The sequence below is a fragment of the Taudactylus pleione genome, unplaced genomic scaffold (genome assembly GCF_031769625.1).
Source record: "Taudactylus pleione unplaced genomic scaffold, aTauple2 ptg000375l, whole genome shotgun sequence".
Taxonomy (NCBI): Eukaryota; Metazoa; Chordata; class Amphibia; order Anura; family Myobatrachidae; genus Taudactylus; species Taudactylus pleione.
The window spans coordinates 1,912,111-1,918,110 of NW_028284776.1; the positions used below are offsets into that span (position 1 = coordinate 1,912,111).

General features: G+C 37.9%; 1 protein-coding gene across 2 annotated transcripts in view; it reads right to left on the bottom strand.

Moving 5' to 3' along the window:
• ARR3 (arrestin 3) overlaps window positions 1-5,607 on the bottom strand; it is a 121,623-nt gene extending 116,016 nt beyond the window's left edge. Inside the window, exon 1 of one of the 2 annotated variants that reach the window (XM_088444975.1) lies at window positions 5,534-5,607. The gene's annotated coding sequence lies outside the window, so the exon portion shown is untranslated. The remainder of the gene's footprint in view (window positions 1-5,533) is intronic. The other variant, XM_088444974.1, reaches the window with a different exon arrangement.
• Between the last annotated feature and the right edge of the window lie 393 nt (window positions 5,608-6,000).

The following is a 6,000-nucleotide window of genomic DNA, read 5'->3' on the forward strand; positions in this document are numbered from 1 at the left end:
CCATTAGTGGTCAGCTGATGGAGCAGGGGAGAAATGAAAGGCAGACAAGTACGCTTCATATGTTATACTGAGGCCTAGTAGATTAATATGCACTCAATGGCCACTTTTTACTTATACTGGGTAGGATCCCCCTTTAACTCCAGAACAACTTGCATTCTTTATGGCATGAATTCAACAAGACGCTGGAAACATTCCTTAGGGGTCCTGGATCATATCTTATCCATTAACACAAGGCAGGATGGATCCATAGATATATGTTTATGCCAAATTCTGACTCTAAACTACTCTACATTAATCTGAATGGCAATGCATTATAAATTCAATTAAATGTGGTTTTGATGATTGTATATATGTAGTTCATCATATATTTGACTTGGACAAGGTGAAGATTTCCTGTTCTGATACAGATGCATGTTTAAATTTTTTATGTATTTGTTAATGGATCTAAATATATATTAAACGGATATAAAACAGATAGATACATAAATGAGGGAAACATAGAAAAATACACATTTCCCCTATAACTCAGTGATCCTTATGATAACATGTAGCATTGAGGTGGTCACCATGTGGCGGATATAGATAACTGGATTGCAGGTGGCACTAGTGTGTAGTGTGTATAAGGGGCATATGTATTACGCATATTTTGCTCATTTCCACAAAACTTAAATATCCCCTCAATATATTAAGAATGCACCGCAGCAGATATCACAGATGGCTGCTGTGATCCCTCTTTTCTCAACTGCAAAAACATAGGTTTCTAAAAACATAGGTTTCTTGACCATCGCGACCATCTTTTTGGCCGCTCGCATAAGCTGTGGGTGGTCACCCACAGCTATGCGAGCGGCCAGGAGACCGCTCCAATTTTAGGTAGGAGGGCCCTGATTCAGAGCGAGCGCTCTGGTCAGAGCGTCCGGCTCTGAATCAGGCCCTGTATGTCTTTGACGGCCTATAGCCTACATTTTTGCAATTCGAAGGATCCCTCTTCGGTAACTAATGCCTTTCTTTGTGCAGAGAAAACATTGCTTTTAATAAATCTTTTAACCATGGTTTTATTTGTTCTATTTGTTGTATAAAACATGTCATGTGTTATTAACATGTGAAAAGCTCCAAAAAGCCGATAGATGTGAATGAGCACTTGAAATTATCAGAATATCTCGTAGTGGACTAGTGCAGATAAAGATTTCTTCTCATTCTGCCCTAGTTTGGAATGTAACATTAGAACATCTTGAGGCAAATATTGCAGGGTAGAGATCCATCTCAGGCTGCTTCAGAGTCATCCTAACCTTAAGCACCTCTCCAAAATAAACTCAGGTGTGCTTGTGCGGTAGACTTAGGGCCTGAATCAGATTTGGGAATAGAGTAAGATAGAGCAACTAACTGGTCATCTTGGTAAACCCATGCTGCACTGCAGGTGGTGCAAATTTAAAATGTGCAGAGAGATTTAGATTTGGGAAGGCGGTGTCCAAACTGAAATTTTGTATATTTACTAAAGTGCGGGTTTTTAGAAGTCAAAATGTTGCCTATAGCAACCAATCAGATTCTACTTAACATTTATCTAGCACCTTCTAGAACAAGGATGGGGAACCTCAGGCCCGTGGGCCGTATAAGGCCCGCGGCTCACTTTAATTATTCAGACAGTCACACCGCCACCCTTACAGCTCCTCAGGATGCTTCGGGCATTGCTGTAATCACCGGCGATTGTGGCTCCGCCCCATGTCACATCACATGGAGGGGGCATGACCTACACCAGGCCCCCGAATAATGTTATATATATCAAAATGGCCCTCGGCTGAAAAAAGGTTCCCCACCTCTGTTCTAGAAGATAGTAGCTAGAAACTGATAGGTTGCTAATCCTAAATAAAAGTTTATGAACAAACTGCAGCTACTTTCTACATGTTAGTAAATATTAAGAAAAATTATTCAAGCCAGGTGATAGACCAATTGATTCTGACAAGGAGCTTGTGTGAGAGGGCAAGCACATTTTTTACATTTTAGTATATACATTTGCCAAACTATAACTATGCCATCACGCACAAAACATAGGGGGAATTCAATTAGCCGCTGTAAAGATCCCCCAGGGGCTATTCACTTAGCCAGAAGTGCGGCCGCTGGCAGCCCTTATTCGCAATTGTTCTTCACATGCTCAGCAGGCTCCGAAAAAAAAATCCCCGATAATGATCCTGTTATCGTGAAGCAGGCGGCAAAAACATTTAGGTCTGTGAACTTCTCACGGATCCTATGTGCATTCGCCCGAAAACAGGTAATTTTTGGGGTGGATAAAATGGGCTTTAATTGAATTGCCCCACGGTAAAAAATGCAGTAAGTCCCTTTTTTACGCCCAAAAAATAATCGGGACTTATTGAATTTCCCCCCATACTGTCAAATAAAATCTTCAACTTTATACTCCCGTTTTAGTTCTTGTATTGTGTAATGAATCACTTAAGTCTCAATCAACTGTAGTCATGGGAATGAGGTGCAAATTATAATTTACTTGCTAGATATAAAACAAAAAGATTACATTGTAATTTTTTGTGCAACCTACAATTATTTTACTTTGTACACTAATCTGTACCTGAAGTGGGGGAAGGGTAAGGTAATATATACTCATCATACAAATAAAATATCATATTATCATCCTTAAGTGATTTTCACAGGCTGAATTTGAGAATTGTACTATATACTATAGTACACAAAGTTGGTAAGCAGACAATTACATTGTAGGATACTCTGGATTTAAAATTAATAATGCTCAATTTGTTCTTCTGTATGGTGTGGTTGGGAACACTGTATGGTGTGGTTAGGAACACTGTATGGTGTGGTTGGGAACACTGTATGGTGTGGTTGGGAACACTGTATGGTGTGGTTGGAAACACTTAGCTCCAAATTTTGCAATCAAAATGTGCAAACCTTTGCAGCTAAATGCAGAATGAGGTGAATATTTTGTGGAACTCTTGAAAATTCTGCCGCTCATTAGTTTAGAGTATAATGTAAAGCTATTTTTTATGCAATTCACAAATATCTCTTACCTATAAATCATATTTGGCCCAATTATATAGTTTGTATAAAGCACTAAGGGCCTGATTCGGAGTTGGGAATAGAAAGAGAGATAGCACTTAACTGTGTACCTGTACCTTTAAAGTGGCAATAATTTAAAAGACAAAACTGTATTTTTAAAGCAGCAATAATTTAAAAGACAAAACTGTATTGTTAAAGCAGCAATAATTTAAAAGGCAAAACTGTATTTTTAAAACGGTAATAATTTAAAAGGCAAATATGTGTACGCTGTGATTAAAGTACTATATTGCTGTCTGACCTAACAAATTGGAATGTTACATACAGTAGTATTATGACAGTGCTCAGAACCGCTTAAAGTTGTGGTCATATGTTATATTGATTCTAATGGAACCTTTATTGCTTCCACTGGTTAATTAACATATTTTTAAGGACAAAAAACAGGCATGTTACTTGTAACAGTTACTGGGAGTTCTGCACATGTGTATGGGTCGCAGTTTGCGTGCGCAAACCGGCTGCTGCGATCAGGACTGCGATCGCAGTGACTACGCAGATCCATCGCAGAAGGCTTGACAGTGCCGTTTGTGGGAGGTGACGGGGGTTGTCTGTGAAACGCAGGCGTCCCAGTGCATTCGCACACCGTTGCAGGGGTGTGCATAAAATAACCACTGCGATGGCCTACTTAATCTGAGGTCTCATAACCTGCGTGGAAGTTAGCAATTTCTGAGGAAGGTCAGGGCTTGTGCAAGTGTGCGTGAGGCTGCGATTGTACTCGATTGTACCGATGGTTTTGCAGTCTTGCAAAACAGTATGTATGTGTGCTAAGTAAAGTGGGCGTCCTTGTGTAGTGCTGCGACGAGATAGCGATCGCAGTGGATTAGCATACCATCACAGTTGAACTGCGTGCGTAATCGCAATTGTATACACAGTTGCGATCCGTAGTGAATCAGGCCCTTAATTAATTGGACATTTTAGTGTGCATAAATATCATAGTTTTAGAGGCCAGCTAATATTGTACAACGTAGCACACCATAGTAAAATGCAATAAAATATCTCTCATTCCAACAAAATAAAGCCATAAAATATAAAGATAAAATTATTTTTACAGTCCTATATCCATTCCTGCTAGAAGTATAACAACTGTAAATGGACGCTGATTTGGATGTGCACAAACAGGACCAAAACGACAAATATGAAATAATCGCTATAATATAACATCACTTTCTCTGCTCTATTTCTTTTCCAGCGCAGAGTAATTACAAGTTATATGCAGAATTGATATAACTTTGCTATAAATGAATATTGTCTTTAAAATGAAAGTAAAACAATCACTGCGTTCATTTGTATTCATTTCCCTAATAACAGTAATCAGAAGCCAATTGGCCTAACAGTATGCCTCTGTGGGAAATAACCAGAGAAAGTGCAAACATGGGGAGAATATATATACTCCAACAAGTAGGGCCTGGTTGAAATATAACCAATATCCTTCCGAGAAGCAACAGTGCTGACCACTGTGCCACTGTACTGCATAACTAAAACTATATATAACTATAATTGAGAACAGACACTTCTGCAGTCTGTAATGAAAATAGTCCATGGCCAACTGATAAATAAAAAATGGAGAAGCAACATTATAAGTACAAATTACATGTATCAGAATACTAGATTTTAAAATAAGTTACAAAGTACAGATTGGAAAAAGTGAAAAAGTAATCAGTATTCTGGTAGGTAGAATAAATACAAAGAGGAGATGTACTAAGGCAAAAGTCAGGAATCAGGGCAAAAATTTGTCAGATTTATTTAGCGTAACTTCTGAAAATGAACAGGAAATATCGCCGCTTTTCTGAACAAGCAAAAACTTACTCTCCCCTGGAGTTATCATTGTATGCATGTTTTTTTCATGATTTATAGGATTTATAACAGTAAGTTCAAATACATCACATGCAAAGACTCATAGGCATATATTAATGTTGTAATATAATGACAAGGAAAGGACAGACTGGTGATAAGATCCAATAAAAAGAAAGTTAGAATTAGTGCTTATTAATTTCCTAAAATAAAGTTACATTTATATTGTGTACAGTATATCTATAGTAATTTTCTAGTACATAGAATAAGTACATCAACTATGCATTGCGTGGAGGTTATTTCAGCTCTGCACAGACTGTACATCCCGGTTGAAAGAACAAGATTGGGGTCAGGAAAAAAGTCCCAACTTTAGTGTATTCTTCAACTGGGGTTCAACTCCAATTAGATCAGTGGTTGCTGCTACTCCATTCACCTTGATGGAATTAAATCATAGTAATTAATAGTTTCCATTTCATCCTCTCTGTATAAGTGTCCTGTGCTAGTAGGGCCATAGGGAACAATATCCAAAACAGTGCAACTTATCTGACACATAATTCACACATACAAATATTTAAATCCCATAACAATACACAAATATAAATAATATACATAAATACATATAAATTCACAGTTGTAAACATATACATATAGATAAATATGCACTTGTTACCTGAATTCAGTTTTATACTATGTTTGAAGGTTTCTTGTATATAGTCAGCTTTTCATGTTATGTGTCCCTGCTTTTTATATACTTCTTATCCCCCATCTCAGAGCCTGAGAGGGGGGTCTAGAATCCTATTAGCCAACGAATCCTAAGAGGCATAGTAAGCAGTAACAGTGACTTATAAAGATATTTCTGAAGAAGCTTAGTTAAAGGGCTTCAGGGGGATTACAGGGTGAGGCAAGGTTGGAACTGGACTTATATTCTAGTACTAGAGGTGAGCATCATTTATCAAAAGTCATGTTGTACCGAAGCATTGCCGAGGTTAGTACAGATGGATGTTGTCTGCAAACATAATACATTTATATGCCCTGGTACGCAAATCCCCACAGAATAGGTTATATCTACAGTCCTATTTAATAAGCATCTACTGCATGAGGAAATTAAAATATGGGTCATCAAGCCATCTGATCTTT